Here is a 27,482-nt window from a genome sequence, read left to right as displayed (position 1 = left end):
CCTGTGGATACGTTTTAAAGGCCTGAGAGGTTTTATATAATTTCAAGTGGCTTATAGGCTTTGCAAGTTAAACTTGGAAAATATTATAGTAATACCAAGTAATAATGGTATAGAGGCTTAAAAAATCATAAATTGGAAAGAATTTTGAGACTATTTTGTTAAAACCATGTTTCAGATATCAGAAAACTGAAACCCAGAGAGATGAAGTAACTGGATCTATTCATATGTGACAGCATATAGGAACTTTGCATGCAACCTAGATCTTTTGACTTTAGTGTATTTCTTATAACTGTTTTGTCTTCCTTGAATTTAAACCAAAGTCTTTATACCATGTGGAAAACAATAGCAAATATTAATAGATAGCTTTTCCCCTAGCCTCAGATAGACTTATCCAGACAACTAAAACTGAAAATCTGTTTTGTTAGATAGAAATGAAATATGCCTTAAACTACCTTTAAGTTTATTTCTTTTCCACTATAAAAGCAATACATATGTATTATAAAACATAAGAACCATGCTCTCACCATCCAAGGGCAATCTCTGTTAGTATTTTGGCAATTATACATATTTTTTGTTAGCTTGAATTTAATACATCACATTCCTTTAAGTAGACAAAACAATTATTTTACATTCCTTCTATTGGAAATGTAGTTTATGGAACAACCTTTATTAATGTTGAATTATTCAGGCTTACCTTACTTTAAATCACTGAAATGCAAATTATTGGCTCTGAAAAGGAAATAAATAACTAATATTCTAGTACACATGGTCTCTTTCCTATATGGCTGTCATAATCTTTTAAATAGCAAGTTATCCCATGCCAGGGGATAAGGGTAAACAGAAAAGAATTATTGCTTCCTTCTCTTCTGATATTTGATGAGTCTTTGGTGGAATGACATGAAGGTCAATTCCAGAATCGTCTGACTCCCTCTCTAAAACACTACTGCTGATTTGGTTATGTTATTGTTTCACTTAAATCCTTCGACTAGCTCACTGTCACCTCCGGTCAAAGAGTAGATTCATCCTTATGACACACAAGGTTATTTTGATTTGATTCATTTTGTTGTTAGATAAAGTCAAATAATCAGCTGTCAAGAAGAGCAAGAACCTTATTGGAACAGGAAGTAGCTTCATTTCAGTGCCCTGCACTCTGCTATTCTCCATTGGTATCACCTCCCTTGTATTCACCTCTGTTCTGCCTGCAAGCTCCTGTTTATTTATAGGGTCTGCTTCCTATGGAATTGGCTTGCCATATTATCTTTAATGCCTACATGCTACTTCATGACTCTTTCAGCTTCACTCCAAATCAGCTCATTCTTCCAATCTTTTCATCTTAAAATCTTAGAGAAGACAAGGTTGATCCTTTTGTTACCACACCACTGAATTGGTTGTTCTTGAATAAAGTGATCACCTTGAGTGTAATCAGTTGTGACAGAGGGTCAGTTGAAGGCTATTATGAAGTTGGGAAGGTCATATTGTAGAAGACTGGGCAGGTTCTTTAGGTGGGGCCAATTGTAGCTATGAAAGACAGTGAATGAAACCTGATTTGAAGATCTCTTATTATCTGGTCCAAAATGACACTTTGTCATTACTTCCAGTCACTGCAATAGGCTATGCAACCTGTGAACCAGCCATACCAAAGTATTCATCATACATGAATAAGCCAGGTTTTAATATGCCTTAAGTCACTGTTTATGCTATTCTATCTTATAAGAATAGCCTTCCCCCACTATCTATCAGGTGAAATTGTCTATAAAATATATCTCAAATGTTATATTCTCCAGAAAACCCTTCTAGGGATTTGGTAACTTCCTCATTAGCACCTTTCAGTCATATACCATATACATATGACATATAAATACATTATATTATAATCGTTTGTATGTAGATTTTTTTCAAAAGAATATCCCTTAAATTCAGGGATAGTGGAATCTCATTCATCTCTAAATATCTACTATTCACAGATAATGCATATTCAATATGTGATTCTTAAAAGGAAGAAATCAGGATGATTAAAGGGGAGATACTTCTGTAATAAGGAAGAGTCCCTGGAAAGAGTACCTGTATCTAGTTCACAAGTCTATGTTACCCAAGATATGCTCAAATATAAGGGGGAGCATATGTGCTAAGTATGAATGCTCAATATATGGGTCAAAGAGCCAGAATACTGGTTTTTATTTTTCACCATTTGCCATCTCTGTTTGACTAAGAAGTGTTGCAGATGAATTTTTATTGCTCCCTCATTCCCTTCCAACCCGAGAAATTTTACTCTAAAGGCACTTTCATTTGTGTCTGAAGGCAATGACCTTATTTGGGGTTGTTTGTCAACATGTGAAGGGGTAGTTTGGGGAAAAATTCTTTTATCTAAGGTTGCTTACTCCTTCTGTTTCTTACCCATAATATTATTTCAGGGTTTTTTTTTGCCTTAAGTGGGCTTTCATAAAGGACCTTACTGGAGTGTCTGTGGCTTTTAAAAAAGGCTTGCCAACAATGTCAAGAAGGCTGGCTTTAGAAGCTGGTTTGAAGAAGCCTGACCTAAAGGGCTGTTTGTAATCTGACTCTTGTGTGTCTACTTTGTGCCAGTTCCCATCTTAGGTGTTGGAGGTAGAATTAAGAGAAAAGACACATTTCTACACTCATAAAATGTATAATCCAGAACAGCAGAGATAGATGACTTGTTATAATGTAGGCAGTGAGTGCTATCATGAGAAAGCACAGGGTACTCTGTGGCTTCATAGAAATAGCACATATCCAAATTCAACTTGCAGAGACAAAAACTGAATTAAGTCCCAGCAAAGAAACACTACAGTGATAAAGGTGAATTATTACTGAAAATGAATGTTACTATAGCTAGAGCAGTATTGAGAATAGTGTCATATTCATTTTGTGAGTTGTCAGTTTATTCTCCGTAAAATTGGTTTAGACAAGTTATGAAACTAAACCTAACTAGTATTCAGCATGGTCTGCACCTCTGAAAGAACATCTGCAACATTGGTCAATGAAAAACCATGGAAGAATTATTGGTCAGTATCTTCAGAAATCTACTTCAGGGCATCTTCGGAAATCTGCACTACCCTTTCCTCCTAAACATACATTAAAACAGATGAGGTGCAATGGTGACAGCTTGGATAAGATTCTTGTCCACAAATACCATAACTTGACTGAGACAAATGTGGACCTGTTGTCAGAAATAATTGTATCTGGCAGCTTGTGTGCTGCAAAAAACTGGCATAGAGTCACATTGTCACTACAGAGGCTTAGGTCGAAGCAAAAGCATTTAAAGTCATTGTGAAAAGCAGTACACTGAAGGGAAAAGTTCAACCTTTTTTGCTCTTTTCCCATGGGAAAATTTGGTGTCTTAGGCAGTTTATGCCAAGCAGCCCACCATGTGACATGTACTACCTTCTTTTAGACTTTTAAATATCACAATCAATTTGAGGCCTTCAGATAGAGCTTCTAGCCAAGGTTTTCAAGCAGACAATTCCCAGATGTGCTATGTGTAGTGAAGCCAAGATAATGTCTTCTGGAATAATAATGTAACTTCTCTACAGAATATATCCTTTATGGGAAAAAAAAAGAAAAAAACAAAAAACTCATGTTGATGTTTTGAGATTGGCTTAAAATTTTTGGTTAGTTTCTCTGATAACCTTCGCCATATGTAATCATCTTATTTCATCAGCCTGAAAATAAGAATCAAGGAAGCCTTCTCTAAACAAATCTTCCAGTGTTAGTGGTGCACGTATTTTGATATGTGTTGGAGATAGATATTCTTAACTATTAGATTTTGATGGTGTTCTCTGAACTTAAGTGATGATAGGGTGAGTTGAAAATTTAAATCAAAGTGCAAATTCATCAGATATATTAATCTCACTGTTCCCAATATGAGTTATTAAAGTTTCAAGTTGGACAGGAGCATAATACAGGTTTCTGTTTTTTTAAGATAGATAACCTCTTGAAATATGGATTTCAAAGAAACAAGTGAAAGAGCGTCAACCCTTTCAATTCAGTGCACAGCAACTATTTTTTAAAGAGATGAGAAAAATTATCCTTTATTTGTATATTATGAATTGTCCACCTGAAATATCTAAGAGATTATATTAGATTTGGTTGAAAATTAGGTATTAGAATATTAAACATTAGATTGAAAAGTTATTGGGACCAGAAAGGCAGTAGAGTAACCAGGAAAATTAAAAACTTATATATGCAAAAGCAATTGCTTCCTATTTGTTTTCAAACTGATTATTGCTACTAAAACAGAAAAAAAAAACTTATAAACTGGTTAAACAGAAAAAACCTTGTAAATTATGAATGACTAAGCTTAAGCAGTGTGTACAACCCATACCAAGAAACAAAAGCAGTAATGATAACAATAAAAAAGCTACAGAGGAATAGAATGTAGAGGTTTCTTGTTTGGAAGATTCAACAGGCTAAATTAATCTGTGTATAAATTTAGTGCAACATGATAAAAAGACCTCAACGAGAATTTTTGAATTTAATTCTGTGCTTTAATAATAGTTTTCATTTTAAATCATTCTAGTATGTAAGTTTCCAAACAGTATAAAAATAGAATAACGTAAAGAACTTTCCTGCAACCATCACCCAGTATCAGTGTCAAAAATTATTTGACATGGCCAAACTTTATTTATTTATACCCTGATTTATCATTCCATCTTCATGGATTATTTTGAAGCAAATCTCAGACATCATATAGTTTATCTGTATGTAACTCTAATAGATAAGCACTCAAAAAAAAGTATTATAAAAATAGTATTGCTGTGATATTATCCTGTTTTTGAAAGTTAGCAAAAATGTGATGTCTTTGAATCAAATACCAATCAACATCAAATTCAATATTCATGTACATAACATACATATATGGTTGGGTTTCTTTTTAAATCAAGATACAAACTAGACCCTTATATTGCATTTCACTAGTATACATCTAAAACTTCCTTTCAACTATAATCTCTCCCTTCCATCTTCTCCTTGTACTTTATTTGTTAAAGAAACTGTGTTGTTTGTCTTGTAGAATTTCCCACATTCTATATTTTGCTTCATGTATCTCCGTATCATTTAAAAATTTCATTTGACTTCTATTTTCTGTAAGTCTATATATCTAGACATAGAGGCTTAATCAGATCCCAATTTGATGTTTTGGTAAGAATACTTAATTCAGGATGTTGGGTTCCTTTCATTGCATCACACTAAGAAGCCCACAATGTCTAATATCTCTATTATAATGTTAAGATTGAGCTATAGGTCTATGTGTGATTGACTTGATTCATCCATTATAATTTTAGTTCCTTATCAATTTTTCATCTGATAGTTTATCTGCTACTGATGATTATAGCATAAATCTCTTAGTTCAAAAGGTGTTACAAAATAGTGAGATTCTAATTCTATCATTCCTTTTTCATTTATAGGTTGGAATTCATCTATAAAGAATAGCTTTACTATATCAAGTGTTTATTTTGAGGCATATACAGGAAAGGCAGAAAAAATGCCTGATTCTCCCACTTTAATTATCAGTTTTCCAAATAATAGGTCAGTTCTCTAAAATTCTCTAGAGATGATTACTGAGTTGTTTTTATGTATCATTATAATCTCATGGCTCTTCTTATATTAGAATTTTCCCATACAATGTAGTTATTGTTCTTTATGATCTCTAATTTATCTCATCTTTGCCTATAGAAATCTCTTCATTTTTTTTGAGGCAGATAATGCTTTGTTTTATTGAATAACTTATCTGGGTAATTGCTGAAGCCACTATGTATAGACAAAAGAGAGGGAGATTTATTTCTTGGTCTCTTCTTCTTTGGACAGAGTCTTGATGATTTCTTCCTTCTTGGCCTGGAGCCACTCTTCACAGCGTTAGCGTGCTTCATTGACCTTAGCTCTGCAGGCCTCAGCCTGGTCATCCAGAAGCTTCTTGTGAGTCTTGTCCTCCTTTAGCTAGTAGATGTGTTCCATGAGAATCCATTTGTTTTTGAACACATTTCCCTTCACTTTCAGGTACAGCCTATGATGCGTGTAGTGGTAAATATTCTTAGGTCCAAGTCTCTTCTGAGCAGCAGGTACAGAATTCTTATCCTCCTCATGCAGGTGACCTTCTCAGGCATTCAAACACTGGCAGTACCTTTTCTCTTACCAGTGCCCATATGCCTGCCCTTCTGGTAGGCCATAGAGTTTCTGGCACTGAGCCCAGGAATGGACAGTCACAGACTTCCAGATGCTCAGCCCATCTTTGATCAGTTTCTAGACATGCATCCTGATAGAAGTTGGCATTGGTGATTTTATTGGTCTCATTGGAGTCCAACCAGCTCTTCTTTTTGTCACAGAGGAAGACAAGCCTCTTCTGAACGCATCTGACTGTGGCCATACCAGTGAAGGGAAAGACAGACATCTCTTCAGTTTCGTTACCAAGTTCTTTTGAAATGATCCCTGTAGGCATTTGTGCTTCCTCACTTTTTGGTAGGACAACCAGTCCCAGGATCTTCTTTTCTATTTTCTGCCCAAACTAGGAAATAGCCATGTCTCTAAATATCTTGATATCTTTGTGGGAAACAGTGTTCATAGTTACAATGTGGACACTGGGAAAACTCATTGCTACTTAATTGGTTACTGTTTCTAGGCCTTTTCTGTAGAAAGATTTTAAAGAGAGATACTTTATATGTTTATGTTGATCTTCCCAAGTGTTCAGTATTTCCAATTCAAACCTCTGGTTATGAGTTTTTTTTTTTCTGTAGTTCTTTCATGTAATATGCTTATCTCTTTTCTTCTAAACTGAAAATCTTTGTTCCATATGACATATATGGAACATATACATATACATATGTTCCATATATTCATATACAGTCATATATGAATATATACATATGACTGTTTATACAATAATTTAAGAATAATTTTAGGGGCTCAGTCAGTTAAGCATCTGCCTTTGGCTTGGGTCATGATTCCAAGATCCTGAAATGGAGCCCCACATTGGGTTCTCTGATAAGCGGGGAGCCTGCTTCTCCTTCTGCCTCTCTTCCCTGCTCATGCTCTCTCTCACTGTAATATTATTATAATGTGATTAGTAAAAACAATTTAAGATTTCTTAAGTTCTTAGTTTATGCTACTTAAAAATAATTTGTTCATGGTTAAGAGATCAATTCATACTTGTTATATTCCCTTGTTTCATTTTTCTTTTTGTTTTTATGGATTATTTTTTAGGATGACTTAACTTTGTTTAATAATTATATAAAACATTATTTGAGTTTCAAAGTCAAAACCTCAAAGTAAAGCACATTTGAAGAACTCTAGCTTTTCTACTTTGTCCTTTTTCTTGGATGTCATCATTTTTATTTGGTTTTTGGTTATTTTCCCTTTCTTTTAAAAATATATATAGGTAAACCTCTATATGTGTGTTACTGTTTCTCCTTTCATTGATAAAAGATAGCATACTATAAACGCTTAAACAATTTGCCTCTTTTTCCTGAAACAATATATTTAGTAATAGTCCTCATTTTTTTCTACAAAGCATCTGAAAGTCATGGCACTCTTCGTGGAGCAGCATGCAGTATTTACATTTGGTTTTAAAATAAATATCTTGTGGGACGCCTAGTGGCTCAGTGGTATATCGTCTGCCTTTGGCTCAGGGTGTGATCCTGGAGTCCTGGGATCCCTGCATAGAGTCCCACATCGGGCATAGAGCCTGCTTCTACCACTGCCTGTGTCTCTGCCTCTTTCTGTATCTGTCATGAATAAATAAATAAAATCTTTTAAAAAAATAAGTATTTTGTGCTAAGCTTGTTTTGACTCTGGCTGTAATTGTAGGCACTCTTCTAGTGTTTTATATGTATTGCCTTCCTTAATCCTCATGACTTCCTTATAATGCACTTGTGCTAATGACATTTATCATTGAGGAAACTGAGACATAAAGAGATTAAGTGACTTTACCAGGGTTTGTAGGTGGTGAATGAGCAGGGCTGGATTCACACGTAGGCAGTCTGACTCCAGGGTTGATGCTGTTAATGACTCTATAATACTGCCCACCTCTCCCAGAATATAGAAAAAGAAAGAAACAGAAGGAGGTAATATAGTTGAAGAAAACTTATGAAAGAACATTTTATGTTAAGAAATATTTAGTCGTTGAGGTGAGTGACTCAGTCAGTTAAGTGTCTACCTTTGCCCCTTATAATGATCTCGGTGTCCTGGGATCGAGCTCACATCAGGCTTCCTGCTCAGCAGAGAGTCTCCTTCTCCCTCTGCCTCTCCCCACTGCTCGTACTCTTTCACTGTCTCTCAAATACATAAAATCTTTTAAAAAATGGGAGGTGGTAGACAATGAGTCAATCATATATAAAGACAAGAAACTTTTAGTCATTAACATTTTACCCACTTAATAAATCTTATATATTTTAGTGACATTTTGTCACTACTTCACAAAAATGTTTGAATATTCTTTAAGGACATGGCTGAGTATCTGTTGATACCCAATGCTTGACAGATGGGCCTAAGTCTTAGAAGAGGCTAGTGACATGGCTGGTTGATAATAAGTAAGATCTACAACTCTTGTATCCTGTCTCACACAATAAAGTGTGATTGTTGAAGCAGAGATTTTGGACTTTTGAGACCCAAAGTAACCAGTGGTCACCCTGAGGATATCACATTTAATTCTAGACCCTTCTAAGCCCAAAGAAGGATGAATCTAGTTCTAACCATGCATTAGCATACCTACTTCTAAATGAATCATTTCATTCACTTTTCCTTTCATTTTTCCCTCTACAGCTCTCACAGATGGTATTGTTCTATAGATATATGGATGCTCAATAGAGTACTTCTAATTTTATTGTGAATTTCTTCATTTTTTTCAGTATTTACCAAAGCACTGATCATTTTTATAATCTTCTTGTAAATGAAAAGCCTACTGTGCATATATGTAGTATTTGAAAATACCTGCTTCAAGGGAAATAGATTTAAAAAATTTGATGCCACAGTTAATTGGCTTCAATTATATATAAAAAGAAGAAACTGCTGAATCCTATACCTGTCCTTTCTTTGTTGAGATTATTATGCTTTAAAAAATCTGCATTAAAATCTAAAATGATAGAAAACGGAAACATATTATCAGAAAAATAATATTGAATGTCTTAATTAAAATCTGAATCCACACAAATATGGAGATAAAAGTAACTAGTTCTTCAGTTACTGCATAAGTAGGATCCTACATTTAAATGCTTTATTCTTATTATCTACTTTTTTAACTTTCTAGTTATAATAAATATCTTTTGTTTATGCTATATTAAGTTGCTGTTGTTTTATAAGCTTTTATGTTTTTACTTGTGTTCCTTTTTTGGATTTATTTATTTGAGGGACAGAGAAAGAGAGAGAGCAAGCATGAGTTAGGGGAGGGACAGAGGGAGAGGGAGAAGCAGACTCCCTGCTATACAGGGCTCAACCTCAAGACCCCAAGATCATGACCTGAGTCGAAACCAATAGGAGGCTACTTAACTGGTGCCACCCAGGCACCCCTTCTTGTATCTTTTTAATGACCCTTTAAAAATCTCATCTATGAGGAAACAAGCTTAACTTAAGTTAGACATTGTGTAATATTTATCTGTTTTTGAGGGGACAGGTGAAGGGAGTGCAACTTGTAAAATAGAATAAACATTCATTAAATAAGACATAGGAAATGATAACTTAAAGGAACACAGTAATCAGGGTTCTGGATAATCTTGATAATTTAGAGTAATAAAGTAGACAGAATATGGTTTCTGGTATTTGTGAGTCAAAGTTCTTTTCAAACTCCTTTACTTATAACACTTCAAATTATTAATGATCTCTGCACATATAAATTGCCTCTCAGATTGTTTTGAGAATAATATGGCAGCATCTAGTAAACTCATGGATAAAGTACCTCATTAATATTTTTGTTTTATTCATATATATTTCATTCTATAAATAAATTAAGGTTACATTCAATAACTTTTTTTCTCTATGTTATAACTGGAGGATATTATGGTGAGTGAAATAAATCAATCAGAGAAGGGCAATCTTCATATGGTTTCACTTATACATGGAATATAAGAAATAGTGAAAGGGATTATAAAGGAAAGGAGGGGAACTGAGTGAGAAAAATTAGAGAGGAAGTCAAACTATGAGAGACTCCTGACTCTGGGAAACAAACAAAGAGTTGCGGAAGAGGAAGTGGGTGGGGGTTGGGGTAACTGAGTCATGGGCAATAAGGAGGGCACTTGATAGGATGAGCACTGGATGTTATACTGTATGTTGGCAAATTGAATTTAAATTTTAAAAATGTAAAAAAAAATGTAGATGATGCCATTTATACAGAAGATTAAAATATATTTGTATATATAAATATATGTATAAATGTGTTATATATAAATATGTAAACACACACATACATATATATTTGGAACATCTACTGCTTTGCCAATAGTGTTAGATGCAAAGAATATAAGGACGAGTAAGATAGCATTCCTACTACAAGAAACCAACCATTTTTTTCTTTCTGACTCTGCCAGAGGGCCCCTTTAGCCTTAGTTTTGATTGGCTAGGATTCTTTAGACAATACCTATAACAAATCAGAAGAACTTAGTATATAGTCATACAGCAGAATAATTGTAGAGTATTTCATTCAGTACTGAAATGATCTATTTTATTAGATCTCTCCTAGTTTTCTTTCCATTGTTTTCTTGGATGGAGTAAACATCTCTAATCTTATCACAGAGGTCTTGCTCTTCTTTGCTTTTATCATCATCACACTGGTTAGCGACTAGTAAGTACAAGTCTCTGTAGCTATGTTGCAGTTACAAGTATAAATTCCTGTCAGTCATATTGATTATGATTTTTATTTTCCATGGTGCTTGTTTCTAATTCTGTTCACTTGGTTTTCTACTTTGAAATTTTGCTGCCTACAATATTCTCTTGGCCGTCTCCTCTAGAAAGTTTGCATATTAAAGCATGCTTCAGAATAATTTCATTGGGATCCCTGGGTGGCTCAGCGGTTTAGTGCCTGCCATTGGTTCAGGGCATGATTCTGGAGTCCCATGATCGAGTCCCACATCAGGCTCCCTGCATGGAGCCTGCTTCTCCCTCTGCCTGTGTCTCTGTTCCCCTCTTTCTCTCTCTGTGTGTCTCTCATGAATAAATAAATAAAATATTTTAATAAAAAAAGAATAATTCCATTAAATTCATCTTATTGATGATCTCCTGGTTGTTAGCATGGTTATACGCAATTATTTGGAACAATCTAAAAGAACCTAGAGGGTCCAAAGTAGCTATTCCTATTAAAATATACCTTCTAATTGGGAACCACTTGTTAAATAGTTTGCTTACTCTCCTATGTAGACACACAATCAGTATCAGGAATGATTTTGGTTACTTCTGAATTTCAAATTATTCTCTGATGTCCTTTCAAATCTTCCTATAAAACTTTGTAAAGCTTTTCTACAATAGAAAACTGCATGGAAACACCCAAGGGTCAGGCCTTTCCTAACCTAAGCTTAATGGCTTTGCTGTGTGAGCTAAGATCATTTATAAAAATCACAGAAGAGCAGATTCATCTGTACCATGTATGGTAACATCTCGACATCTCAAAGAAACAACTAAGCATGACAGTTGAGGGGACTTGGAATTGAGAGAGAGAGAGAGAGAGAGAGATGAGAAAGAAAACATGAGCGGAGTTGAGAGCCATATAATTATCCTCATTCACACTGTGACTAGCTTTAAAGTGATTTACTCAAAATGGTACCCATGTATTCTTAGTCACCTCCTTTCTTGACTACGTGCTAATTCTGATTTTGCCATTTCTTTATAGAACATATTTGTTCTGCCTCTTGAAAGAGAATTGTGCTGCATTTTCAGTAGTGTTTAAATCAGTTAATCATATTTCCCAATTATCCCATAGCATTAGTTATTTGAATTTCAAGTTGCAATGTTCTTAGAGAAAGCTTAATATCTTCATTATACATACAGTCATGGTTAGCTAATTAGCATCCTAAATGCTGCAGTTTACCCAGGATGTCACTATTTCTAGCTTCAGTGATATATTGGGTTTTATCATTTAAAAATTATAACGATATTTAAAAATATCATTGTTGAATTCTACTTAATAAGAAGCCCCCTTTGAAAGTGTCCAGGCATTATATAAATGCATTATAGTTCTCATCTATTGGCTTATAAATAAAAGCACCCTTGAATGTTTTCCAAAAGAGTAATGCGATTTACAATATAGTTAATGAAAATTAAGCTATATTGGTTTTCCTGGAGGAAAATTGCACTATATAATTAATTTTAAAAATCACTGTTTATTTCTTCAGTTTGTTGAGAAACAAGAAACAGATTAAAATAATAAAGCTAAGAGAACACATTGCATTTTGACATTGTCTCTAATTATAAGATCAGTGCCTCAGAAACAATTTTATCTTGCTTGAATTGCCATTTTAGTTACCATTGTACTTAAAGGCTTCTTTTCTCTTTTCCTTAAATAGGCATTCTCATCTTTTAAATAAAAAATGTAAAGGAGTTGCAATTATTTCTGTTATTAAAATAATTATCTTGCAATGTTACTAATTTTAATGTTTATATTTTGATATTTTAATTTAGTGATTATTATACAATGTACAAAGCCATGAATCAACATAAATCAGAGAGGTAAAGTGATGTGCACTAATGCTTTTTCCCTTATCTGGACTTTTGGTGCTTTGTGATCACTTGATTTGTGGTATCCCAGAAAATAAGCATTCAATATTCCTCTTTGTCTGTCCATGTCTGATAGCTCATTTCCTTTTAGCACTCATTAATATTCCATTGTCTGGGGTGCCTGGTTGACTTAATCAGTAGAGCGCGATTCTTGATCTCAGAGTTGTGAACTAAAGACCCATGTTGGGCACAAAGATTACTTAAAAAATAATAATCATATTCCATTGTCTGGATGCACCACAGTTCATCCATTTACCTACTGAAGAACATCTTGGTTGCTTCTGAGTTTTGGCAATTATGAATTAAACTATTACAAAATCCATGTACAAGTTTTTCCATGGAAATAAGTTTTCATTGCCTTTGGGTAAGGAGTAAGATTTCTGGATTATATCATATGGAGAGAGTATGTTTCATTTTGTAAGACACATTGTTTTCCGAAGTGGCTGTACTATTTTGTATTCCTTCCAGCAATGAACATTCCTGTTGCTCCACATCTTCACCAGCATTTGGTGTTGTCTGTGCTCTGGATTTTGGTCATGCTAAAAGATGTGTAGTGGTATCTCATTGTTGTAGTTTGCATTTCCCTGACGTATGATGTGGAGCATGGCATCTCTTCCATGTAACTTTTTTTTTTTTTTTCAAAATTTTTATTTATTTATGATGGTCACAGAGAGAGAGAGAGAGAGAGAGAGGCAGAGACATAGGCAGAGGGAGAAGCAGGCTCCATGCACCGGGAGCCCGACGTGGGATTCGATCCCGGGTCTCCAGGATCGCGCCCTGAGCCAAAGGCAGGCGCCAAACTGCTGCGCCACCCAGGGATCCCCTCCATGTAACTTTTTAACAAAGTAATTTCCTTCTTAAAACTCATCAGAGACTCCCCATTGTTTTTGAAAAACAGACTCTAAATGGCTTGGACAGCTTACATGATTTGGCACATGTATAGTAGTTACCTCATCTTGTGTTGGGTATATATTGCTGCTGTAACAAATTACTACAAGCTACACGTACTTAAAACATAGGGCTTATAACAACATATATTTATTATCTTAGGGCTCTCATGAGTCAGAAGTCCAACATAGGTCTCACTAGACTAAGATCAAGGTATCAAGAGGACTGTATTCATTTTGAGGTTCTTTTTTGTTGCTTAGGGGTGCACAGTTTAAGTCCACAGAGTTGTAGGACCAAATGACTCTATTTCCTTGATTTCTATCCCCCAGGAACCACTCTTAACTTCTGGTGTCTCTCTTTAGTTTTTGTACATGGACCTCTATATCTCAGAACCAGCAACAGGGCATATATCCCTTTCAGGCTACCATCTCTCTACTCTTTTTTCAGATGTGTGTAGTCACATCTCTCTTTGACCACAGCCACAGAGGTTTTCCACTTTTAAGGACTTGAGTAATCGAATTTGGCCCACCTGTGTTATCCAGGGTAATTTCCCCATTTCAAGATGTATAACTTTTTAAAAAGATTTTATTTATTTATTCATGAGAGACACACATAGAGAGGGAGAGACCCAAGCAGAGAGAGAAGCAGGCTCCATGCAGGGGGCCCGATGTGGGACTTCATCCTGGATCCCGGGATCATGCCATGAGCCAAAGGCAGATGCTCAATCACTAAGCTGCCCAGGCATCCCTCAAGGTGTATAACTTTAATAACATCTACAAAATACTCTTTGCCATATGTTCACACATTCCAGAGGATGTAAGAATTTTTAGAGGGCTGTTATTCTGCTTATCACACATCTCATATTGCGCTGATCACCAACTTCAGCCACAGTAGGCTTCCTTTCTGTTCTCAAACTTATGAGGCACTTCCCTACCTCAGATGCATTGACTCTCTTGGGTCTTGCTCCTTGGATTTATTCTTCTGACTCTGCATGGTAGTAGATTTAGTCAAAGTTTGTTTTGAAAGTAGGTCTAACTGAATTCATAAATAGGGATTTGGTCAATAGGAGCTATGAGAATTTGGAAAGAACAAAAGCTGCAGACAAAATGTTGAGTCTGACAGGTATGATAGTAATACAAGTTCCCAAACCTACCTGCTTGGACTGTTAGCCCTTGGTCCCTGATGTATTGGAAGAGGACAAACTTTGAGCATGTGAATTGTTTTTCTGTAATCAATGTCCACTCTTGTATTGGGGTAAGAAAAAAATTACATGAGGGTTTATCAAAAGTAATCATGAGACTGAATTTGTTTTCCTCTTCTCTAATGCTAGATCTTTTGTTTTAGCACAAGGGGTTAGTTAGCAGGCTACTGATTTTGAAACAGAGTCACACAAAGAAAGAAGGCATTGCTACTGAGAGAGAATAAGAACACCAGTTATTTTTCAGACATAATCTTGTTTTATTTTTTTAATTTTAGTTTTTTGAGCTACTAGAACTTTTTTTAATTTATTTTTATTTTTTTAAAGATTTTATTTATTTATTCATGAGAGACACAGAGAGAGAGGGAGAGAGAGGCAGAGACATAGGCAGAGGGAGAAGCAGGCTCTATGCAGGGAGCCTGACGTGGGACTCGATCCCGAGACTCCAGGGCCACGCCCTGGGCTGAAGGCAGACGCTAAACCACTGAGCCATCCAGGCATCCCCATATAATTTTGTTTTAAATTATATTTTCCTGACCCCCTAAGGATTTCTTTCCCACCTAAAGATGAGCTCTTAAGTGTCAATCTTGATCTTTTTGCATGGAGAGTGAGCAAATATACATTGCATAATTGTTAACTAGCAAGCCAGTAGAGCATATAGAATAGAGCCAGTGGTGTGACAGCCCTCCTGTTCTGATGAAACTCCATAGATATCCATCACCTGGTATTAGAAAATGTAGTACAGCCCTTAGAAATGTCATTGCTATTTTCAACTCAACATTAGTTTGGGACTGGTGAATCAATTAATCAAAGTCTCTCTTTTAAAACAGTATAGTTTTTAAAAAGATAAACAAGTCTGCCTCAGGATTTGAAGTTTGATGGACTGAAGAAAAAAAGCTTTCCACCTGTTTATATTCTGGGAAAGGAAAGCCTTGCATTTTATTTCATTTCTTCACATTAGCTAAGGAAAATGTATCTCAAGGTATGACCTAATATGTTACAGTGGAATTGGCAGTCTAAAACACGATATGATCTGGAATTAAGGAAATGGGATGCAAGTGTGGAAGAAGATAAGCTATTACAATGAATCCTAGCCTTTTTGTAAAATCTAGCTACTGACTGCTTGCACTTGTTAAGGCTGTTGATTGTTGAGGATGTTGGCAAAGAAGGAAAGTGAATCAGGTGGTTTTGAGAGTGATGTTTAATGTGTTGATGGAGAATCCATGAGCAGGTGGTGATGAGGAAAGTTATTGATAGTCATTGGAGATGAGAATGTAGGCAGAGTTAGGCAGTACCTTGTTTCTGAGGGCCTAAAACACAGAATTGAAGAGAAGGGTCCAAGTGTCAGGAGTGTGATCAAAATGACAGCTGAACTTAGGAATGCAGTGAAATACCTGACTGCAAAACCAAACAGCCATAAGGTTGATTTGATGTTCAGTCACAGATCATTGAGCCAGAGCTTCTTCAGTCCATCTTTGATGAGATCACAACAGGATATATCATAGTGAAATTATTGATCTTATAAATGGAGGTTAAGGAACCCAGCCACAGGGAGATGAAAAAACTATTAGAGAATATTCTCCAAAACTCGTGGCTTAATTTTTTTTAACTCATTTCTATCACCCCCCTCCTTTCCAATTATACTTTTTAACCCACTTCTATTCCTTTTCTTTCTCTTCCTTGGTTCAAGACAGGATTAGAGGCTGAGGATATAGGGGCAGTAAAGAAAATAAGGGCTCCTTCTTTCTGCTTTTAACCTTTGGGAAGTCCTACCATAGACATTTCTATACATTTTTTGAACAGGGATGTGACAAATGATCATCAAGTGAAGAAAGTCATATTATCCAGTTGGGCAAACAGATTGGATTATCAGTCACTGGTGTGATCAATTCATTTTCTTAAGGAAGCACAAAGTATCTGCCCTTTATAGCATCAGCTGCGACATCAGAGGTGCATTACAAAGCATCTCCCCAAATTATTTCCTTTTTCTGCTTCTTTTATCCTTTATTCAGCAGGAGTTTATTTTATTTTTCCTCTTTCTTGTGATTTTAAAATTTGTACTGAATGCACAAGAGGGTAAAATACAACTTTTTCTTGGTGCAGAGATTTGCCACCCAGTTGGCATTTTTATTATAAGAACAATTACCTGGGGAGGTGATTTACTGGCAAGAACAAAATCAGTACATCCTATTATCTCCCAGTGTTTCCCTAACAGACTCTCTAGGACACAGTATATGGAATTCAGAGGGGGCTTGAGGATAGGATCTGGACTTTCTGAAAACTTGAACAAGGAAAATTGAAAAATTGAACCTCAAACATCTGTATCTCTTTGTAGTAGTTTTTTTTTAATCAAGATGTAATAATGTAAATAACATTTTGCCTTAAGGTAAATAGGTAAAGATTTATGATATGCAATTATTAGCCTGAGAATAATGCAGTCCACATTAATAACATCACAGCATCATGACCTGTCTTATTAAACTATGTAAAACAGCGATAGGACTTTACTTGACTTTGCATGATGCATTATTGCTGTAGGTGCTTGCATGCCTTTTAGTATGTCATATGGAGTGCTGTCAACTTCTGTAATAACCTGGGGAAATGAATTCATCCTCAAACCAGTAGCTTTTTCCTTCCTTTGAAAAAGAGTTATTGTGAACAGTTTATGATATGCCCTCCTTGCCTTTTTTTTTTTTTTTTTTTTTAAATCCCAACCCCTTCCCAAGTCCTTATGTAATTATGCAGTGCCCTCCTGGTATCTCGGGTGCTCAAGATTATTTACTCTTATGCATCATTGAGCCCCATAATCTGGACCATTTACCAGTTGTCTTCCTTATTTTTTTCTATGTGAGTTATCTATTACTGTATAACAGCTGCTAAACCTAGTGGCTTAAAATAATACACATTTATTATCTCACAGTTTCTGTGAGTCAGGTGTTGGGGAGTAGCTTAGCTGGGTGTTTCTGGCTCAGGATCTCTCAGGAGGCTTCAGTCAAGCTGTTGATGGAGGCTAGAGTTATGTGAAGGCTTGACTGGGGCTGGAATATCTGCTTCCAAGATGGCTCACTCATATGGTTCTTGGCAGGAGGCCTTTTGATAAGGCAGCTGGCTTCCCAGAGTGAGTGATGCCTTTTATCACTGAGTCTTGGAAGTCATACACCATCATTTTTTCCATATTCTATTCATTGGAAGAAAGTCACTAAGTTCAGCTCACTTTCAAAGAAAGGAAAATCAAGTTTTCTTGAAGGGAGAAATATCAAATAATTGGTGGGCATATTTTAAAACCACATCTCCCACCACCCTTATGTCTTCAGTTCACCTGTCTCATATCTTATGATTTTATTAGTTGAAGATAAAACTACTAATAATTGAGAATAATTATGTTAAAATATTTAGTTCCTTTGGGCAACATAGTATGAAGGTTAAAGAAGCATACAGCCAGTTCATATTGTGGCTCTGCCATTTATTGATTATGTGACTTTGGGAAAGTTTTTTAACTTTTATAAACCTCACTCTCATCAACTGCTAAATGGGTATTTTGATATCTACCCTGCAGGATGTAATAGAGTCAAAGACATGCATTTAAAGCAACTAAAACAGAGTTTTCCATGTAATAGGTTCACAGTTGGTATCTGTAATAATGACAACACTGATTATTATAGTAGCCATTGCATTGTATTTGGGAACCCTGTATTTTGATGACCTTGGCGCATAACTCAAAGAAATTTCTAAATGGTGGAAGTCACTATGCAAATGAGTATAAAGCAACATTCATTATGAGAGCTCTCCACATCCCAGAGGGTCATCTCCATCCCCCACCCAGTGGTCCCTCAGTGATCCCACCCAGAGGCCTCAGTGTATCTTAGTCGAAATGTCGGTCAGTGTTGGGTCCTGGCTCTGAGCCCCTGCTCTACTTCTTATGAGCTGTGTGATATTAGATGAACTTTTCAATCTTTTTAAGTCATTTTCCTCATACATAAATTTAGGGATACTTATTTCTTTTTTTGCAGCACAGTGAATTAGTTGTAGTAGAAACAGCAGTGGCTCAGGAACTGATATCTCCTTCTTTTGTTAAGTCAGTAGTTCCCAAATAGGGGGCTGTTCACTGGACTCCCCAGGAGCACTTTAAAAAATCCTGGTACCTGGTCCCCATTCCAGAGATTTTGATTTAAGTGGTCTGGAGGCTATGTGGTACCTACACATTTGTGATTTTTAAAAGCTCCCCAGGTATTTCTAATGTGTTAATGAACACTTGTTTAGATTAATAATTTTATCTCTTACACCAATCATGAGACCAAATGGTCTAAATCAGTTAGATTATAACTAAAATAATCTAAAAACACTTATTTAGAACCTATTTTTCTATGCTTTTGATCTTTCATTTTTGTTTTTCCTCTTGATAGTTTTCTTTTTCTCAGTATACATTTGACCCATTTGTTCTTTGCTTTAATATTTTATTATTCTTGCTTTGCCCAAACCCCCAAGTCGTTTGTGCTAAGGTCATATATTCTATTTCTTAAAATAAGAAAGGAATAAGTAAGTATAAATTCATGTTGTTGCTTTTAGATAGATTATTATTCCAGCAGGAAAGATGACACCATGTTGCTTTGGTGGAAGTAGATGGGCATCCTGCATGCTTCATAAGAACCATTGATGAATGGTGCCATTGGCACACTGGACTATGTATTGGCAATAGTGCACATAACAGATGGAGCTGAGTGTAGGCAGTCAAGTGTTCAAGCTCTGTCTCTGAATTGACTAATGGTTTTGATGGCAGAAATTCAAGGCTAAAGCACCAGGATGCCAGTCTTTGTGTTGTATTGAATGCCTGCAATTAAAGCTATGAGACCACTCCCTTTCTGCTCTAACTCAAACTTAATTAATTTTGAATTAAAACAAATAGTTTCCATGACCACATGAGGTACATTTTGGGTTTGGCTCATCAGGATTAGTATAATGATGTCTCCACCCCTTGATTATTCCCCACAAAAAAACCCTAAGAAGCCAATTTAAAATGCCATCCAAAGTGGCATGTTGCTGTTAAATATTTTGATATGTATAGGGCATTTTCATATCCGTGTCCTATGTAGAGAATCCGTAGGTGTCCTGTTGGAAAATGCCAGTGACCTAATGTAGCATAGAATCAGTATGGGCATTTGGCACTTGTCCACAACTCTAAGAAGGTCATTTGTCAGGGCTTTCAGAACTATTTCAGGCCAGATTTAGATCTTATCTAAAATAAAGGTATGGTTCAAGGTGTAGTTTTCAGATGAAAGTTTTTAATCATACCTTATCTGGTTATTGTTCTCATAATTAGTTCTACTGGTTAAAGCTCAGTCCTAATATATCCAAGATCATAGATTTAGTTTCCATGTGGGTTATTTAGTTTTATTCTATTCTTATTATCACAGATTATTCTCTTAATCCTGCTAGGGCCTTCCAGGTGTCTTCTCTCTGGGAAAAAAAAATGTATATAATTAATTCTACATTTTGTATGCCAATACTCTGCATTCCCTACAGTGGAAGACCATGTAACTCAGAATACTTGGCGGCATATGTGGACACCAGCATATGATCTTGAGTAAATTGGAACTGAGTTAGTGTAAACTGTCTTGTGGGTCATTTTAACCCTGTTTACTTTTTTTTTTTAGAGACTCTAAGAGTAGAAATATCCATGGGTATAGAAACAGAGTCATTATAATGAATTGACTAGTGGTTTCATTGAATACATGGAAACAGATGAAAATGAAAAAAATGACAATCCAAAGCCTTTGATATATAGCAAAAGTGGTCGTAAGAAGGAAACATGCAACGATACAGGCCTACCTCAAGAAGTAAGATAAATCTCAAATACACAACCTAACCTTACACCTAAAGTAGCTAGAAAAAAAAAAAAAAAACAAATGAAGCCTAAAGCTAGCAGAAGAAGGGAAATAATAAAGATTAGAGCAAAAATAAATGATGTAGAAACTAAAAAAACAAGAGAACACATCAATGAAACTAGGAGCTGGTTTTTTGAAAAAATTAACAAAATTGATAAACCCCTAGCCAGACTTATCAAAAAGAAACAAAAAATGACTCAAATAATAAAAGACAAAAAATAATCAACATTACAGAAAGACAATTATAAGAGAATATTATGAAAAATGATATGCCAACAAATTGGACAACATGGGAGAAATGGATAAATTCCTAGAAACATATAAAGTACCAAAGCTGAAACAGGAAGAAATAGAAAGCTTAAACAGACTGATAACTAGCAAAGAAATTGAATCAGTAAGAAAAAGTCTCCAATAAACAAAAGTCCAGGGCCAGATGGCTTCACAAGGGAATTCTACTAGATATTTATTTTATTTTATTTTATTTTATTTTATTTTATTTTATTTTATTTAGTTTCTTTTTTTTTAATTTATTTTTTATTGGTGTTCAATTTACTAACATACAGAATAACCCCCAGTGCCCGTCACCCATTCACTCCCACCCCCTGCCCTCCTCCCCTTCTACCACCCCTAGTTCGTTTCCCAGAGTTAGCAGTCTTTACGTTCTGTCTCCCTTTCTGATATTTCCCACACATTTCTTCTCCCTTCCCTTATATTCCCTTTCACTATTATTTATATTCCCCAAATGAATGAGAACATATAATGTTTGTCCTTCTCCGACTGACTTACTTCACTCAGCATAATTCCCTCCAGTTCCATCCACGTTGAAGCAAATGGTGGGTATTTGTCATTTCTAATAGCTGAGTAATATTCCATTGTATACATAAACCACATCTTCTTTATCCATTCATCTTTCGTTGGACACCGAGGCTCCTTCCACAGTTTGGCTATCGTGGCCATTGCTGCTATAAACATCGGGGTGCAGGTGTCCCGGCGTTTCATTGCATTTATATCTTTGGGGTAAATCCCCAACAGTGCAATTGCTGGGTCGTATGGCAGGTATATTTTTAACTCTTTGAGGAACCTCCACACAGTTTTCCAGAGTGGCTGCACCAGTTCACATTCCCACCAACAGTGTAAGAGGGTTCCCTTTTCTCTGCATCCTCTCCAACATTTATTGTTTCCTGCCTTTTTAATTTGCCCCATTCTCACTGGTGTGAGGTGGTATCTCATTGTGGTTTTGATTTGTATTTCCCTGATGGCAAGTGATGCAGAGCATTTTCTCATGTGCATGTTGGCCATGTCTATGTCTTCCTCTGTGAGATTTCTCTTCATGTCTTTTGCCCATTTCATGATTGGATTGTTTGTTTCTTTGGTGTTGAGTTTAATAAGTTCTTTATAGATCTTGGAAACTAGCCCTTTATCTGATATGTCATTTGCAAATATCTTCTCCCATTCTGTAGGTTGTCTTTTAGTTTTGTGGACTGTATCCTTTGCTGTGCAAAAGCTTCTTATCTTGATGAAGTCCCAATAGTTCATTTTTGCTTTTGTTTCTTTTGCCTTCGTGGATGTATCTTGCAAGAAGTTACTGTGGCCGAGTTCAAAAAGGGTGTTGCCTGTGTTCTGCTCTAGGATTTTGATGGAATCTTGTTGTTTCACATTTAGATCTTTCATCCATTTTGAGTTTATCTTTGTATATGGTGAAAGAGTGGTCTAGTTTCATTCTTCTGCATGTGGGTGTCCAATTTTCCCAGCCCCATTTATTGAAGAGACTGTCTTTCTTCCAATGGATAGTCTTTCCTCCTTTATCAAATATTAGTTGACCATAAAGTTCAGGGTCCACTTCTGGGTTCTCTATTCTGTTCCACTGATCTATGTGTCTGTTTTTGTGCCAGTACCACACCGTCTTGATGACCACAGCTTTGTAGTACAACCCGAAATCTGGCATTGTGATGCCCCCAGATATGGTTTTCTTTTTTAAAATTCCCCTGGCTATTCGGGGTCTTTTCTGATTCCACACAAATCTTAAAATAATTTGTTCTAACTCTCTGAAGAAAGTCTATGGTATTTTGATAGGGATTGCATTAAACGTGTATATTGCCCTGGGTAACATTGACATTTTCACAATACTAATTCTGCCAATCCATGAGCATGGAATATTTTTCCATCTCTTTGTGTCTTCCTCAATTTCTTTCAGAAGTGTTCTATAGTTTTGAGGGTATAGATCCTTTACCTCTTTGGTTAGGTTTATTCCTAGGTATCTTATGCTTTTGGGTGCAATTGTAAATGGGATTGACTCCTTAATTTCTCTTTCTTCAGTCTCATTGTTAGTGTATAGAAATGCCATTGATTTCTGGGCATTGATTTTGTATCCTGCCACGCTACTGAATTGCTGTATGAGTTCTAGCAATCTTGGGGTGGAGACTTTTGGGTTTTCTATGTAGAGTATCATGTCATCGGCGAAGAGGGAGAGTTTGACTTCTTCTTTGCCAATTTGAATGCCTTTAATGTCTTTTTGTTGTCTGATTGCTGAGGCTAGGACTTCCAGTACTACGTTGAATAGCAGTGGTGAGAGTGGACATCCCTGTCTTGTTCCTGATCTTAGGGGAAAGGCTCCCAGTGCTTCCCCATTGAGAATGATATTTGCTGTGGGCTTTTCATAGATGGCTTTTAAGATGTTGAGGAATGTTCCCTCTATCCCTACACTCTGAAGAGTTTTGATCAGAAATGGATGCTGTATTTTGTCAAATGCTTTATCTGCATCTAATGAGGGGATCATATGGTTCTTGGTTTTTCTCTTGCTGATATGGATGAATCACATTGATTGTTTTACGGGTGTTGAACCAGCCTTGTGTCCCGGGGATAAATCCTACTTGGTCATGGTGAATAATTTTCTTAATGTACTGTTGTATCCTATTGCCAGTATCTTGTTGAGAATTTTTGCATCCATGTTCATCAGGGATATTGGTCTGTAATTCTCCTTTTTGGTGGGGTCTTTGTCTGGTTTTGGAATTAAGGTGATGCTGGCCTCATAGAACGAATTTGGAAGTACTCCATCTCTTTCTATCTTTCCAAACAGCTTTAGGAGAATAGGTATGGTTTCTTCTTTAAACGTTTGATAAAATTCCCCTGGGAAGCCATCTGGCCCTGGACTCTTGTGTCTTGGGAGGTTTTTGAACACTGCTTCAATTTCCTCCCGGGTTATTGGCCTGTTCAGGTTTTCTATTTCTTCCTGTTCCAGTTTTGATAGTTTGTGGCTTTCCAGGAATGCGTCCATTTCTTCTAGATTGCCTAATTTATTGGCGTATAGCTGTTCATAATATGTTTTTAAAATCGTTTGTATTTCCTTGGTGTTGGTAGTGATCTCTCCTTTCTCATTCATGATTTTATTAATTTGAGTCTTCTCTCTCTTCTTTTTAATAAGCCTGGCTAATGGTTTATCTATCTTATTAATTCTTTCAAAGAACCAATCCCTGGTTTTGTTGATCTTTTCCACAGTTCTTCTGGTCTCGATTTCGTTGAGTTCTGCTCGAATCTTTATTAACTCCCTTCTCTTGGGTGTAGGATCTATTTGCTGTTTTTTCTCTAGCTCCTTTATGTGTAAGGTTAGCTTTTGTATTTGAGTTCTTTCCAGTTTTTGAATGGATGCTTGTTTGTATTGCGATGTATTTCCCCCTTAGGACTGCTTTTGCTGCATCCCAAAGATTTTGAACGGTTGTATCTTCATTCTCATTAGTTTCCATGAATCTTTTTAATTCTTCCTTAATTTCCTGGTTGACCCTTTCATCTTTTAGCAGGATGGTCCTTAACCTCCACGTGTTTGAGGTCCTTCCAAACTTCTTGTTGTGATTTAGTTCTAATTTCAAGGCATTATGGTCTGAGAATATGCAGGGGATGATCCCAATCTTTTGGTATTGGTTCAGACCCGATTTGTGACCCAATATGTGGTCTATTCTGGAGAAAGTTCCATGTGCACTTGAGAAGAATGTGTATTCAGTTGAGTTTGTATGTAAAGTTCTGTAGATATCTGTGAAATCCATCTGGTCCAGTGTATCATTTAAAGCTCTCGTTTCTTTGGAGATGTTGTGCTTAGAAGACCTATCGAGTATAGAAAGAGCTAGATTGAAGTCACCAAGTATAAGTGTATTATTATCTAAGTATTTCTTCACTTTGTTTAATAATTGATTTATATATTTGGCAGCTCCCACATTCGGGGCATATATATTGAGGATTGTTAAGTCCTCTTGTTGAATAGATCCTTTAAGTATGATATAGTGTCCCTCTTCATCTCTCACTACAGTCTTTGGGGTAAATTTTAGTTTATCTGATATAAGGATGGCTACCCCTGCTTTCTTTTGAGGACCATTCGAATGGTAAATGGTTCTCCAACCTTTTATTTTCAGGCTGTAGGTGTCCTTCTGTCTAAAATGAGTCTCTTGTAGACAGCAAATAGATGGGTCCTGCTTTTTTATCCAGTCTGAAACCCTGCGCCTTTTGATGGGGTCATTAAGCCCGTTCACATTCAGAGTTACTATTGAGAGATATGAGTTTAGTGTCATCATGATATCTATTCAGTCCTTGTTTTTGTGGACTGTTCCACTGAACTTCTTCTTAAAGGGGAATTTTAAGAGTCCCCCTTAAAATTTCTTGCAGAGCTGGTTTGGAGGTCACATATTCTTTCAGTTGCTGCCTGTCTTGGAAGCTCTTTATCTCTCCTTCCATTTTGAATGAGAGCCTTGCTGGATAAATTATTCTTGGTTGCATGTTCTTCTCATTTAGGACCCTGAATATATCCTGCCAGCCCTTTCTGGCCTGCCAGGTCTCTGTGGAGAGGTCTGCTGTTACCCTAATACTCCTCCCCATAAAAGTCAGGGATTTCTTATCTCTTGCTGCTTTAAGGATCTTCTCTTTATCTTTGGAATTTGCAAGCTTCACTATTAAATGTCGAGGTGTTGAACGGTTTTTATTGATTTTAGGGGGGGATCTCTCTATTTCCTGGATCTGAATGCCTGTTTCCCTTCCCAGATTAGGAAAGTTTTCAGCTAGAATTTGTTCAAATACATATTCTGGCCCTCTGGCCCTTTCGGCACCCTCGGGAACACCAATTAAACGTAGGTTTTTCTTCCTCAGGCTGTCATTTTTTCCCTTAATCTATCTTCATGGTCTTTTAATTGTTTGTCTCTTTTTTCCTCAGTTTCCCTCTTTGCTATCAACTTGTCTTCTATGTCACTCAGTCGTTCTTCCACCTCGTTAACCCTCGTCGTTAGGACTTCTAGTTTGGATTGCATCTCATTCAATTGATTTTTAATTTCTGCCTGATTAGCTCTAAATTCTGCAGTCATGAAGTCTCTTGAGTCCTTTATGCTTTTTCCTAGAGCCACCAGTAGCTGTATAATAGTGCTTCTGAATTGGCTTTCTGACATTGAATTGTAATCCAGATTTTGTAACTCTGTGGGAGAGAGGACTGTTTCTGATTCTTTCTTTTGAGGTGAGGTTTTCCTTCTAGTCATTTTGCTCAGTGCAGAGTGGCCAAAAGCAAGTTGTATTGGGAAAAAGAGAAAAAGAGAGGAGAGAAAGAAGGAAAGAAAAGAGAAAGAGAAAAAAAAAAGGAAGAAAAAAAAACAAAAAAAAAAAGAAGAAAAAGAGAAAGAAAAAGAAAGAAAGAAAAAAGGGGGGTGGGGGAAGGAAACAAATCAAAAAGCAAAACAAAACAAAACAAAACAAAAGAACCACTGGGGAGTATCTTCTGATTCTGTGTACTTTAAGTCCCTTGGCTTCCCCTGGAACTTGTCCGTCTAGCTGGTCTTCTGGGGGAGGGGCCTGTTGTGCTGATTTTCAGGTGTTAGCACTTGGGGGAGCTGCTGTGCCCCCTGCCTGGTGCAGGGCTCAGTGGTGGTTGTTTACCCCGTGAGGCCCCAGGAGCAGCAGCCCTAGTGGTGGGGCCAGCTCTGCAGCCCTGGAGTCAGCCCCGCAGTAGCTCCGGAGCTCTCCGTCTGCAGGGCCTGGAGGCTCCGGGCGGGGCCGCTGATCTGCTCAGCTCGGGTCAGGAGCGTCCTTGCTGTCCTGGGCCCTCCGGCCTCTGCCTGTCCTGGGGGGAGGCCGGATCCTGGGTTGTGTCCCGGCGCCCGGTGCTCCGGGGTCTGCGCTGTTGGATTCGCACTCCCGGGCCACGCAGCCCCCTCCATGGAGCCGCCGCCCGAGCCCCCCCCCCCCCCCCCCCCCGCGCCAGCTGCTCCTGGAACCGCGCAGCCCCCTCCGCACGGAGCCTCTTCCTCCGCCCGAGCCCCTCCGAGCTGCTCCTGGAGCCGTGCAGCCCCCTCCGCAGAGCCGCCGCCCGAGCCCCTCCGAGCTGCTCCGGGTCCTGCCGTGCGCGCTGCAGCCCTTAGGGAGCTCGGCGCATCTCCCGGGGCACAGGTGTCCCAGAGAACCCGAGGGCATCCTCGCCCTTTTGGGTCCTGCTCCAACTCCTTGGGAGCCCCTTTCCTCCCGGGAAGGTTGGTGCAGCTCCTGCTCCTCCGGGACGGGGCTCTCCTGTCCTGGGGACACTCGCCCCGGCCTCAGCCCGGCTCCTCGCGGGGCCCCTCCCCCTTGGAGGCCTTTTGTTTCTTTATTTCTTTTTCCCCGTCTTCCTGCCATGATAGAAGCTCGAACTCTTCTCACTGTAGCATTCCAGCTGTTCTCTCTTTAAATCTCAGGCCGAATTCGTAGATTTTCAGGATGATTTGAAGGTTATCTAGGTAATTTGGTGGAGACAGGTGATTTGGGGACCCTGCTTTTCTGCCATCTTGCCCCTCCTCCTTCTACTAGACATT

The 27,482-nt window shown here is 37.2% G+C and overlaps 1 protein-coding gene and 1 pseudogene across 7 annotated transcripts in view; one reads left to right on the top strand and one right to left on the bottom strand.

The window, feature by feature from the left end:
- The window catches only part of CTNNA3 (catenin alpha 3), a 1,671,697-nt gene that overhangs the window by 730,501 nt on the left and 913,714 nt on the right, over window positions 1-27,482 (top strand). The window lies entirely within an intron of this gene.
- Window positions 5,794-6,379, bottom strand: LOC112651865 (60S ribosomal protein L19-like; annotated as a pseudogene).

The sequence above is a fragment of the Canis lupus genome, chromosome 4 (genome assembly GCF_003254725.2).
Source record: "Canis lupus dingo isolate Sandy chromosome 4, ASM325472v2, whole genome shotgun sequence".
Taxonomy (NCBI): domain Eukaryota; kingdom Metazoa; phylum Chordata; class Mammalia; order Carnivora; family Canidae; genus Canis; species Canis lupus.
The sequence above is the reverse complement of the archived record's forward strand: the minus strand, read 5'-3'. Positions and strand labels throughout refer to the sequence as shown.